Below are 14,279 nucleotides of genomic sequence, written 5' to 3' on the forward strand. Positions count from 1 at the left end.
ACAAATAAGAAGTACAAAAAGTCCCTGTAGTTTCTGCATGGTTGGTATTAAATATGTGTACAACTTGTAAGAATGTTCATCCCCATGAATTTCAGGTCTTTGATAAATGAGGAGCTTTTGATCTCTTGCTAATAATGTCAACTCACTCTGTCTTTTATTCATCCATTTATTCTTGCAACATTCCTGAGATGTTATATATGTAAAACTACTTGTCATTTCTGTGGCTCAGTTTGCTAAACTGAAAAAAAGGACAATAATCTTATCTACTGCATAAGATTATGAGTCTTTACTAATAACTGACATTATCTCATTTGAGTCTCACAACAACTCTATGAGGTAGACAGTAAAGTAATTTACCTCTATTTTGTGGTGGTGGTGGTTGTCCTGAGTTCTTTCAGTCACATCTGACTTTTTATAACCTCCTTTGGGATTTTCTTGGCAAAGATACTGGAGTAGATTGCCATTTCCTTCTCCAGTTCATTTTATAGATAAGGAAACTGGGTTAAGTGACTTGCCCAGAGTCACATAACTTGTGTGTGAAGTTAGATTTGAACTCAGGAAGAAGAATGTTCCTAATTCTAAGCCAAGTGCTCTATTTGCTTACTTTACAGATTAGGAAACTGTGACACTGAGAAATTAAATGACTCAGATAATAAATGCTAGAGGTAGGCTTTCAATCCACATTTTTCTGAGCCCTGGGCTAGTGCTCCTTCCCATATGCAATCCTGGTTCTCTGAAGCAATTCAACAAATTAAAAATACTACACATAAAAGTATTATTGGCATTATCTTAACAGACTGGGACTTCCTAAGCATTAAGAAAGTGTTCTTGTCCTAAGATTTGAGGAATTAATCACCAGTTATCCTAAAAGAGTACATGACAGTAGTTCACCTGTTCCCCACCAGGGCACACCAGAGTTTGGGAAGACGCAGGCATGAGGTGGGATGTAGTATGACTCACTAATTTGTTCATCTCTGTAAACAGATACTGTGACTGGTACAGAATGATTTGGTCAGTCAGTTATATAAATGCTAGCATTTAGTAAGGGCTCACTGCTTACCAGGCATACTGCTAAACCCTGAGAAATAGATATAGGGGAAAAAAAAAACAACCCTAGTCGTCTCTGACTTAGTGGAGATCCCAGTCTAATGTGGGAGAAACTTGCAAACAATTATGTACAAACAAGCTACATAAAATCATCTCAGTGGGAGGGCATTAAGATTAAAGAAGACTAGGGAAGCTTCCTGCCGTATCCTAAAGTCTACTAAGCAGTTTCCTTCAAAGTTAATTGGATGATGTTGGAAAATAATTAATGGAGGAAAATTGAAAATAAATACCTTAGCTTTGGGGGAATGCTCTTTTCTTTCTATGTAATTTTTAGCTCTGAAGAGTGAAAAGAGTGAATGACCACAAACTGTCTAAAACCACTTTTCCCTATTGTATTCTTTGAAAGAAAATAAACATGAAAGTTAACTTTCCAGGACTGCCTGAATTTATTCAATGAAATTTCTTCTGAGTGCAATGGAAGTAGATGTTTAGGTCTGGAAACCGAGGTTCTTCTGAATGCGGGGGAATAGTTAGATGTCTGGGGATGGAAACCGTTCTGAAAAGGAACCTCGGAGGTTAACTAGATAAAGCGATTGATTTTACAAAGAAGGAAAGCGGGGCTCAGGGAGGCTGGCTCCTAGGGTCGCCCTAGGTCTAGGAGGCAGTGAATACCAGAAGCAGGACTCGCCTCTGGGAGCGGGGCGCTTCCCACACGGACACACCGCCTTCTCCCGAGATTGATGGAGTCTGGGAGCCGGCAGGTGTGCAGGCAGGCCAGGGACGCGGATTAGTTGTTTTGCAGGGTCGGGTTGGCACACATCTAGCCGAGGCTCCGGGTAAGTGTTTAGATCTGTCTTTCGGCGGCAGGATGCTCAGCCCCACCAATCCGGAGGCAGGTCTCTGCTTGCTGGCTAGCTAGCATCCCTCTTCCTCGTTCCCCCTCTGGAGCTGACGGAGGGGCGGGGGTGGGGGAGCGAAGGGAGAGGAAGAGGAGAGGGATTGGCTTGCGCGTTTCACAAGTCTCCATGAGAGCCACGTTTCTGTGCACGTCCTGTTAGTCAGAGTTCCTCTCCCTGGTCAGCCCGAGGTGCCACAGCACTGGGAATCGGGCTTGTTTACACGTCTCATTATTCTCGCTTTGCAGTTGCTATAGTAACCACCAGGGGTCAGTTTATAGAAGGAGAGGAAGTTCACTTTGGGGGAGTTCAGTTTTCCAGCTCCTGATCTAAGCATGGCTGGAAAACAAATGGACCCAGCACACGGGGAGGAAACACATTGGAAAGTTTCCTATGTGCAACACCACCCATCGTTTCCAGGGTCTGCAGAAGATGCTCTTCCCGTCCTCCCCTAAAGGGATGCTCTGGGGAAGGGGATGGAGAGAGGGTGAAGGTTTGTTTTACCTTCCGCACGCTGAGAACTCCACGCACACATTTTTCTTTCTTGCCCCCGAGCACGCTCGCACGCGGGGACATGGACACACACACACACACACACACACACACACACACACACACACTCACACACACTCACACACACACACACACACACACACACACACACACACACACACACACTCATATCCCGCTCCCAAGGGTACCACTCATGACTCTTCTACTTAGATGCTCTCCACTAATGTCGCACCTTTCATCCGAGTATCGCCAAGTTCGGACTGTTTCTATTTCCAGCTCTGTCACAGGCAGCCAGCCAAGGAGAGAGGGACAGAATGACCTGCCTCCGGATCCAAAGTCAGGGTTGCTCCAGATGAATTACTGCCAACTTTACAAGGCAGACTGGACAAAGTCCCATACTATCGGGTCATGAAACAGCTTCCAGGTGTGAGAAGTGAAGCCGCTTCTTCCCCTACCCTTACCAACACACACACACACACACACACACACACACACACACACACACACACACACACCATACAAGTTGTCCCCTCTTTTCACCTGCCTACCTGATTAAAAGCTAAACTGCAAAGGGTTCCTGAGTGGCGGTTCGGTGTGGATGAGGCTCTGGGCATGGAATCAGGAAAACCTAGGTTCAAAATCCATTTCAGACACTGATTAGATACGTGACTCTTGGCAAGACTTTGAATCTCTCAGTGAGTCTCGGTTTAAAAATCAGGGGAGCTGACTGTAAAACATATGGACCTAGCAAGGCTCTATCAGTGGTTCCATGATCCTAGAAAGGAGAAATAACGGGGCAAATAGTTCTGGCAGTAGGCAAGCAAATTTCATGACCTCCCTCACAACCTGACTTACAGAGGAGTGATCTGGAGTGTTGGGGAGGGTCCAATAACTGGTAATTCCGGGGACTTGTACTGATATACGTCTCTCTCTTGCAAACAGCCACCTCAGAGCAAGAGCCAGTGACCACAGAAGTTTACACCAGACATCGAAGGAATTGAAGAATCCTAGACTTCCATGCCTAGTGTTGTCAAGCTCCTGGGGAATGGGTGGCTGGAGGTGTATGAGGTGATAGTTTTGCCTGTGGTGAGGAAAGAAAGGGTCTAGAAGAGGATATTGCTCAGTCCCCATTCTGGTTTTCTGGCCATTTTCCCACTCCATTCCCCAGTCAGTTTTTCACTTCAGAGGTTATTCTCTGGCCCAGAATCCCACGCTAACTGAGCCAGCCAATTTCTGCTTCTCCTTGGAAATTTAGGTGAATCTGAAACTCTATGGTACACAAAGATCCCAGTTTTCCCTAATGCAAGAGTTGCTACCTTTTGGGTGTGATGGACCCCTTTGGCAATCTGTTGAAGCCTGTAGAACCTATCATGAAATGTTTTCAAATGCACAAAGTAAAATACACATGATTGTGAAGGAAACTGGTCATATCACTTATCAAACTATATAATTTAAAGTTCATGGACCCTAATTAAAGATTTCCTGTCCTAATGTTTCTAGATGCTGAGGCTGGGGATACAAAACAAAAAAGGAGGGAAGAACAGAAACTTAATAGAAAGAGATTTTATCCTAAAAAGAAAAGAAAAAAAAAATGACAGCCCAGCACCAAAAAAGAACCCCCATAGGATTACAGTGAAAGGAAAGTTCTCACCCTGCAGTTTCTCTGAAACATTCAAACACCCCTGGCCTGGCCCTCCACCATAACACCTATTTATTCAGTTTACTCACCCAGAATTCTTCCCTGCCAGTAATTCTGTCCCAGACTATCCCCCTCCCACCTTCAAAAGTTTTAGAACTGAAAGGAGGGGGAAGGAGGAATGTCCCAATGCTAGTATAGTTGAGGTTGGAGGAAACCATTTCTTGGTATCCTAAATTGAATGTCTAAATTTATTTTCCCAAAGAAGCATCATTATACACAGTGATTGGGTTCTATACTATTTTAGTACAGAACTGTATTCTAGGTACATTATGAGTCATATAGGGTTTTGTGGGTTAGTCTAGGAATCTAGTCACCATTTATAATGCTATTTCTGGAAGGAAATTACTTTTAGAGGACCAAACAAATCAAATTAGAGATGAACTCTGGGACCACAACCATTCTCTATGTAGAGGAACTCTATTAGTTACATCAGAGATTCACTTTAATTTACTTTGAAATCCATCTTAATTTTTTCTCGAGGGAGGAAACAGTTTTTTAGTGGAAGAAGATTAGATACATACATACATATAAACATATATAAGACAGACATAAAAGTATATTTTATATACTATATAAAAGTATCTATTATATGATATGTTTATTGTAATATATGTCTATAATATATGTAAATGTTCATTATATATATATATATATATATATATATATATTTCTTTGACAGAGAAAGAACTAAATTATGTATTATTTTCCTTAGGGGAAGAGTCTCATTTATTCCAAATTTAATCTAAGCCAGTTATTCACAAGCATTACATTTGTATTTGAAAAGTTTTAATAGCAAACAAAAAGGCTAACTGCAGCCTAACTGCCATATTCCGTTTATTTGCAAAACATCATGCATGCAGATATACATGGGGTACATTGTATTTGCAAGTACCAAATTAACTATATTTTGTCCCTTATTCATCTGAGCCCATAACTTAAATAAAAAATTCAAGCAAGATAATCAAGAAGCATTTATTAAAGGCCTACTATATGTCAGGCACTGTACTAAGTGCTAAGGATACAAAGGCAGACAGGTACAGGTGAAAACAAAATAACCATATAAATTACCCACCAGCTAAAATTACTAGTTTTCCCACAGATCCAATGCTAAATAGATAATTAAAGGAAAACTGTCCAGATAAAAATCTTACTATAAAGAAAAGTTCTCACCTGTTACTAACTGAATTTTAAAATCTCAAAGTACTCTTCATCAACATCAAGCAAAAGATGTTATTTGGAGGCTAGTGCTAGGAGTCCAGAATTGTAGATTCTAATTTTTCTCCCACGGCCAAGTCCCAAAGTGATACTGGGAAAGGAACTCATCATCTTTCTTTTAGTTTCACTACGGGTAAAATGTAGATACTATATTATTACAGGATTCCTGTCTAACTGAAAGGCCATTGTGGGGATGCCTATAAATCACCCTGAGCTACTCAGATGAAAGGCAGGAAGTGAAATGTGATTGCTTATTCTGGGTTTGGTGGTGTTTTTTTTATTTTTTATTTTTTTAATTTAATTTTTTTTTTTTTTTTTTGCAAAAACAATAGTTTAGAAACTAAAACCAAAATCCAGTCAGTTTTTCTCTTTCAAGCTGGTGAGTAATAATATACTACTGGTTCACTTGATTAATACTATAAAGGAACCTCATTTACTGAAATCCTACTTTCTTTCTCTCCTTTTTTAATGAACAGTTCTCTCATTGGGTTTTTGTATCATGTAATAATAAAACCCACATTTAAAACTTTAAACTGATGGACAGTGTTTCTTTAACACCATTCAACAGCTGTTAAGTAGGATAATCAGCTGTTTATCCTCATGCCACTAATTCAGATGCTAATTGCTCTCCTTGCTCCAGCTTATTCATCCACTCAAACCTAACCAGGTGTGTTGCATGCTAAAAGGATGCTACAGTAACCATGTGCCTTCAGCTATTCAATTCAGGACACACATACAAGCCAGAAGACCAAAGCAAAGAGGATAAATGAATGTTTGTTGATATTGAAAGCCATGGGCCTTGAGACCTTGAGATTGCCAAGGAGGGAAAAAAAAAAAAAACAAAAACCAGGATGGTTTGCTTTAGGTAGGAAAACTGTTCTGGTAATGATTTAAAAATTAGATTACAAAACCAAATGAATTTCACATAAGGAAGAACTTTGTCATTAGCTTGCACAATTTCAAAATAATGTGTATGTGTCTATGAATATTCTGATCTTTTAAATAGTTTTTTTCCTGAAAAGATAAGATAATGCTTATAATTTTTCAGTCATGGTTTCCTATATTTCTTTCCTATAATTCTCAGCTATCTAATAAGCTTTTCAAAAATAAGATGCAAAGAACTGCCTTATTTTTGTTTTTTGAAAAGTTGTTGCTGCTAAAGGATCTTTAAATTATGTTTTGAGAAGTAAATTTAGTTCTGAAAGACTTCCTTGATTGCATCAGAAGCAGGTATAGCAGAAAAGACACTCCCATTCCTCCTACTTAGAATCTAGCTAACTCAAAGCAAATATCACTTAAACCTTTCCTGATCTCTTGCTTCCTTACCAAACTAGAAGCAATTTTTAAGTTCTCTTCAATGAATCAATTCTATTATCTTTTAAAGGAACCACACAAAAGTCCTGCCAACAAATGTCTGTTTAAAAGTGTAAATTGAGAACTAGCAGAGACCTTGGGATCCATCTAGTCCAAACTCCCCCTCCCAGCTTCATTTCACAGATGAATAAACAGACTTAGAGAATTTGAATGACTTATCCAAGGTCACACTGGCAGTAAGACTCACAGGAAGGATATGAAATTAAGTTTTCCTAATTCCAAAGTCCAGCATTCTAGCCACTTTTACACTACTTATTCATTCCTATTGATCAAATTCCTACTAAGTGTTCATTACTATGCTCAGTGCTGAAGAGTACACCAGAAAAAGAATAAAACATGATTCCTGTTCTCAGTGATTTTCTAGAATAGAATAATTGGAAATAAATGCCAGTAACCTGGGGCATAAGTTCATGTGCATAAGGGCTAAGATAATCATAGAAGAGGTTGAAAAGATTTTAATTGATGTTAAACATTTGGAAAGGCAAAAGAGAAAGATATGAGCATGCCATGGGAAGGGATATAACATGAGCAAAGGTAGAGGTGGAATTGAGCCTTGTATAGTCATAGTGCAATAAAGAGTATTTCTTGACCATTTAGGAAGGTAACCACTGGGGAAATAATATGAGATAATTTAGGAGTCTCAGATCTCAGGCCACACTAGACAGTTTGCAGATCCTCTCTCTCTCTCTCTCTCTCTCTCTCTCTCTCTCTCTCTCTCTCTCTCTCTCTCTCTCTCTCTCTCTGAATTTTCATGAAGTTTTTTTGTCCTTTGGTTGACTAATGTGTAATTGGATTAATAAATCTCTGTGAAGGGAATTTAAAATTTTCTGAGTCTTTGTGCAAAAAGATAAATGCTACAAACTAAAATATGACACTTAAGTTGGATTCTTCTAGCACAGTAAAACACTTGTGTGAGGGCCTCCTTTAAAGACCCAGGCACAAAGGAATACCCAGCAACTTCAGAAAAATATCTTCATTGTATAGATCCCCATAAGTATAGCACCTACTCCTGTGTCAGGATGCTGAGAGAAATATCATGCTGAGAATAGAATCTGAATCCTAGTGTCAGGAAGATTGGGTTTACATTCATCTCACATACTTATCAGCTAGAAGATCCTGAGCAAGTTACTTAACCTCTGTCTTCCTAAATTTCTTCATCTGTAAAATGATAGAGTTGGACTTTGATGGTCTTGAAGGTCTCTTCTAGTTTTAATTCCATAATCCTATGAATCTAAAGCCAAGCACATATAAGAAGGGAAAAAAAAGAGAGAGAGAGAAACAGAAGGGAGAGATATAGTTTACAGTGACCTGAAATCCAAGCCATCTAGAATGAGCATCAGCAAGGCATTTATTGGGTATCTTCCATGTGCCAGGCACATGGAACATGAAGAAAAATCTTTATCTATATTTATTTATGTATACAAATACATGCTTGTATAAATGTAAAAATATTTATTTAAATATATGTGCACATATGCACATATACATAGAGAAAGTGAAAAAAGGAAGGAAAGAAAGAATTTGAGAGGAGAAAGAATGAGAGAAAGAATGTGTTATGTAACAAAAACAGAAAGAGTGAGAAGCTAAGAGATATAGACAAAAAGACAGAAAGAGACTAAAAGGAAGAGAGGAAGAGAGCGAGTGGAAGCCAGAGAAGAGAAAGAAATGAAAAAAGAGGAGAGAAAAACAGGGAGGGAAAGAAAAAAGAGGAGAAGAGAGGGAGAGAGAGAAGGAGGAAGAGGAGAGAAGAGGGAGAGAGAGATAAGAGAAAAGAAAAGAGGAGGGGGAATAGAGAAGGAAAGGGGGGAAGGAGGGAGAAAGACAGAGATAGACAAAATGATAGATACAGAGACAGAGAGAAACAGAGATAGAGACATAGAGGGAGAGGGGGAAGAGAGAGAAAGGGAAAGAGAGAGGGAAAAGGAGAGAGAGAGACAGACAAAGAAAGAGTGTGAGGGGGGGGAGGAGTACAGATAATGATTTCCCAGGTTAGAGAACTTACAGATCAGCTCCCTGTTCTTCAATTTATAGTCTTAGAAACTTGCCTGGGGCCCTGTCAGGTCATGTGACTTGCACAAGGTCACATAATAATAGGCAGTAATATGTGTCAAAAGCAAGACTTGGACCAAAGTCCTCTTATCTCTAAGGCCAGCTCTCTACTAGGTACAATGCCTCTCTCATATACAAAGAAATACAAGTGGGAAAATAAGGACCCCCTGCTGGACCCTGGGCAAATTAGATAGAGGTGGATAGAGTTCCAGGGCTAGAGTTAGGAAGACTCATCATCCTGAGTTCAAATGTAACCTTAGACACTTACTAGCTGTTGTGTAATACTGAGCAAGTCACTTAACCCATTTTGCCTCAGTTTCCTCAAATGTAAAATTGTCTGGAGAAGGAAAAAACAAACTACTCCAGTATCCTTGCCAAGAAAACCCAAATGGAGTCACAAAGAGTAGGACACGACTGAAATAGTCTCTTAAAGACCTCATTGCTCCAGACCTCTGCACGTAGTTGGACTTGATTTAGTCAGAGGTCTAGTCTCCCTTTTCTTATACTCTGTAGTTCATTAGACTCCAAGCAATTTAAAATTTAGATTTTTAGCTTTTATCTAGGTCTTTCCAAAGAAAGGAGTAAAAAACTATGAATTAGGTATAAGACAGGCATTTTATTTCTATGCATAACATAAGCTAAACATAAAAGGACTCCCACTGCACATTGACAAAAGGATTCAGAAGAGGATTCGATAACTTAATTTATCACAATTGATAGAATCTTCTGAGAGGTCTATACTTAAATCTTATCAGCACATAAAGCAGTTTGCAGGGCTGTAGATAAAGCACTTTTCTGATTTTTGATGCACAGTCCCTATCATCTGGCAAAACAAACCAGGTACTTGACTTCTTTCTCTTTTCTATGATTATCCTCTTCAAAGAAGAAGCTCCTCTGGGCGCTGGTCAACTTTGCTCAATGGATCCAGGATCTCCAGACCTCTCAAATTCTCAAAATAACCTGAATTCCTCCACCTCAAAATTGATGTTCCATCACCTACTCAGGAAAGGAAATAAAACAGAAAATGCAATCAGAGCTCCAGTTACAATTCTGCCTAGGTGAAGCCCTCTTATTCTGCTGGGATGGGGAAGGATCAGCCTATTTCTACCTTAACTTGGAAGAAGTTTACAAGATACCACCTGAAGGAAGAGAGAGCCTTCTATCCCCATGACCATTGCTGCAAGAGAAAAGAGGGACCAAGGAACCAGTAAAGGTTTCCTTTGAAAGAGACTAGGGATTCTATGAGATGGTGGTGAAGAAGAAATACATCACAAGCATCAGGTCAACCTGTGCAAAGGCCAAGCATGTGAGATCAACTGGTATTATTTTATTTTCTCATTCTTTTTTGTGGTCACCCTTATTGCTGACCTCATCCCTCTTGTTACAAACTCATCTTAGCTGTCTTAAAGTAAATAGCCTAACTTTACAATATGGTGTGCTGTCCTACATAGGAAACCAATAGCTAACAGGATTTGTGTTTTATCATTTTTTTCCAATGGTAAATATGGTCTGTACTGAGCCAGCTAGTCTCTGCCACAGTCACTTCTGTAACCATTGGCACTCACATGTAAAGACTGTTGGCTGAAATAAGGGGTGTAGTCTGGCTGGGAAATTCAGTTTTCTCGGTACAAAGTTATCTGGCCCACATAGGGATTTCATCCTATGTTTGGCAATTAATGAGCTCCATATATGAACTCCACAAGATGCAGAGAGTTTATAAAGGTAGCCTTAGTGACTGCATCACTTTATAGACTTATTTTCCCCTCTCTTTGGTTGTAATATTACTAGTTCACAGCATCATGATCACATCACTTAGCCTGTCTGAATCTGTTTCCTTAAGTGTAAAAGGGAGATAGGAATAACAGACATGACAAAATTGTTGAGAAGGTCCAATGACATAATAAATGAAAAGCATTTTGCAAATCATAAAATACCATGTAAAATGGAAGCTATTATCATTGTTATTACTACTCACTATGGTAAGACTGGCAATGCTTTAAGGCTTGGATCTCCTCTCTTTGACTTCCATTCCCACTCCCTCCCTCGTCCCCCTGCCAGTTTCTTGGCCCTGAAATTAGTTTGTATATAAATTTTGTTCATATATATATATATATATATATATATATATATATATATATATACACATATATATATATATATATATATATGTGACTATTTCATTTTCCTCTTTCAATCCAGTATCTGACATATTTTGATTGTTGTTGAGTTGTTTTTCTGTCATGTCCGACTCTTCATAATCCCATTTGGGGTTTTCTTGGCAAAGATATTAGAGCAATTTGCCATTTCCTTCTCCAACTCATTTTATAGATGAGGAAATTGGGACAAACAAGGTTAAGTGATTTGCCCAGAATCACACAGTAAGTGTCTACAGATTTGAATTCACAAAAATAAGTCTTCCTCAGTTCAGACCATTGCACCACCTAGATGCTTTGGTGCATAGTAGGTACTTAAAAACACCTATGGGTGATAGACTTAAGGTCTTCTTACTATAGATCCTTGATCCTCCAATATAGATTGCAAATAATTGCTTCTCATCTTGCATAATTGTCTTTCATGTCCTTCATTAAATCTTCCATAGAGAAGTATCGCATACTAGAGGCCTTCCTCTGCATCTTTTAATATAATATATTATATGTATTTTATATATAATAACAATATTTTAATATTTAATCATTTGTGAATGAATAAATAAATGCATAACATTGCAGCACTCTTTTTTCCCCATTGTAGCATTCTGAAGATCCATCTGTTATCCCCCACTCTTGCTACATGATTAGTCCATTTCCTTTCCAAGTAATTTGTGTCTGTAATAATGTTTTTACCCTACTTATTTTGTGAAAAATCATTGTTGGGCAAAATATGTTGCAGTCTTACTTTTTTTGCTTACCATACTTTTTTTCCTCCTGTTGACCATTGGGTTACCTGAAAGCTTTACTTTGGAGATTATGTTGCTTTATAAGTCAAAGGTATACATCATTTTTAGGAAAATATTTGTATTAAGAAGTCAGTCTCTGGTGCTCAGAGCTAGTCTTGGAATCAGTGAAAACATTGCAAAATTTTTCAAATGCAATCCAGTCTATTCTCTTCTTCTTAGTCCATTCTGGGCCCAGTATGTTGGCACCTGTCCAAAAACAAATATCCTTGTGGACTGAGTCAAGAGTCTGCCCATCCACATGCATGTCAAAATCTGGACACCATCCATTCTTCATTCCATCCATGGAGGTATGAAAATGAAAAAAATCACATGCAATTCTGTTGGAATGGACCTTACCATTTAATCCAAATTTTACCAAGTAAGAATCCTCTTGATATTATTTCTGACAAGTTTAACAATATTTCAGTAATAAAAATTTCATTCACTATCTTTGAAGTAATTAGAATACTTTAGTTGAAAAAAATCCTAGATTTAGTATCAGAGGGGAATCTAAAAATCCTGATTATACTGCTTACCACCTTTAAGACCTTGTTGGACAAGTCAATTAAGCTTCCTGTGCCTCAATTTCCTCATCTGCAAAATGAAGAAAATTAAGAGGTTGGATTAAGGAGTCTAGATTTCCTTCTAGCTCTAAATCCTGAAACTCTTGGCTTTCTAGTCCAGACACAACTCTAATTGTTTTTTCCTTATGTTAAGCCAAAATCTGTACCTCTGCAATTTCCTATTTTTTCCTTTGGATCCAAGACAAATAGAATCATATTTCCTGAGCAATACAGACTTAGAACAAGATGGAGTTCAATGGTCATTTCCCCTAAATCCTCTGAGGAAACTGAGGTCCAGAGAATCTAAATAACTTTCCTGAGAGCATACAGGTAATAAGTGACATTTTGGACCAATTCAAATAGCCCCCAAGTTTTCTGACTCCCAATTTATCACTCTTTCCATTGTACCATCCCACTTCTTAATAGCCTTTCAAATACTTGGGGAGAATTGTCATCTCCTCCCCTAAGTCTTTTTTTCTTCAAACTACATATCTTCAATTTCTTCAGTTGATCCCCATAAAGAATAATTTCTGGCCCTCTCTTCCTCCTGGCCTCTTTTCTCTGGATAATCTTCACTTTGTCCACATCCTTCCTAAAATGTTATGTTCAGAATTTAACACAATACTCCAAATGTGATCTGCCTTAAGACATTAAACGATGGGATCATCACCTCCATTGTCTTAATGCAAGCCCAAACAGCAAGAGGTTTCTTTGGCCATTTTGTCAAACTATTGTACATTTTGTTTTTGCAATTCACTATAATTCCCAATTTTTTTTTATTCAAACAATCATATGGCCATATATTAATCATCCAACACTTGTACAGTTGAGCTTTATCTTACCTATAAAATGTTGCAGTTATTTTTATAAAACTTCAATTAATTAGAATCAATCCATTATTATGACATAAATTATATATATATATATATATGTTTAATCCTATTCTGCTGCCCAATGTTTTAATATCTTTTCCAACTGCCATGGGAAAATTTTACATGTATGCACTCCATACTTCAGCCAAGTTAATAATTAAATTAATTATTATTAATTATTAAAAACATTGCAAAGTATAGGAATATAAATGATCCCTGGAGTCTTTGCCAAGTTGATAATTCTACAAAGTATTTTTGGTACCTGCTCATTTTATTTTTTTGGTATCACAGTTTGCCATGGTAAAAGAATTCATTACCTAGTAGCTATCCCCTACTAGTGATTAGACTTTCCATATTTATATTTGAAGAAGAGTTGCAGTCTGTAATCAAGATCTTACTTTAGTCCATTACTATTTGATTCCAGTCATTCAACCAATTCCAAATAAACTTAACTATATTGTACTAGCTAGGTCTTATATTATTCATCCACAACTGTATCATGAAAAATCTGTCAAATACTTTAAGAGATTAAATAAGCTATGTCTATAGCCTTCCTGCAACCTACAAGTCTAATAACCTTATCAAAAAAAGGAAATAGAGTAGACTATGATGTGAAGAACACATACAGATATTAATGATTACTACTTCCCTTTCTAAGTACTCCAGAAGGATAGAGCATTGGATCTAGGGTCAGAAAGACCTGAGTTCAAATTTTGCCTCAGACACTTGCTATAAGATGTGTGTAACCCAGATCAAATGACTTAACCCAGTTATCTCAGTTTCTGGGTGAGTAAAATGAGCTGGAGAAAGAACTGGCAAACCATCCCAATGTCTTTGGCCAATACAACCCCAAATGGGATCATCAAGAATCAAAGATAACTGAACAATCAACATGAATACAATAATCAGGCCCCAGTATGGGTATAGTAACAATAAACTAAATTGCTACCCTGTTGCTCATTTTATCCAATTGATTTTTATCCCACAAGTTTTGACTTTCCATTGTCATATGATTCATATCCTATCAAATTTTACCTTTGAGGTCATTTACTTCCTTACTTTAAGATTTCTAAATCATCTTGTTTATTTTTCATGATCAATATATTTGTGTAAAAA

Source organism: Sminthopsis crassicaudata, chromosome 1 (assembly GCF_048593235.1).
Source record: "Sminthopsis crassicaudata isolate SCR6 chromosome 1, ASM4859323v1, whole genome shotgun sequence".
In the NCBI taxonomy this organism is placed as follows: Eukaryota; Metazoa; Chordata; class Mammalia; order Dasyuromorphia; family Dasyuridae; genus Sminthopsis; species Sminthopsis crassicaudata.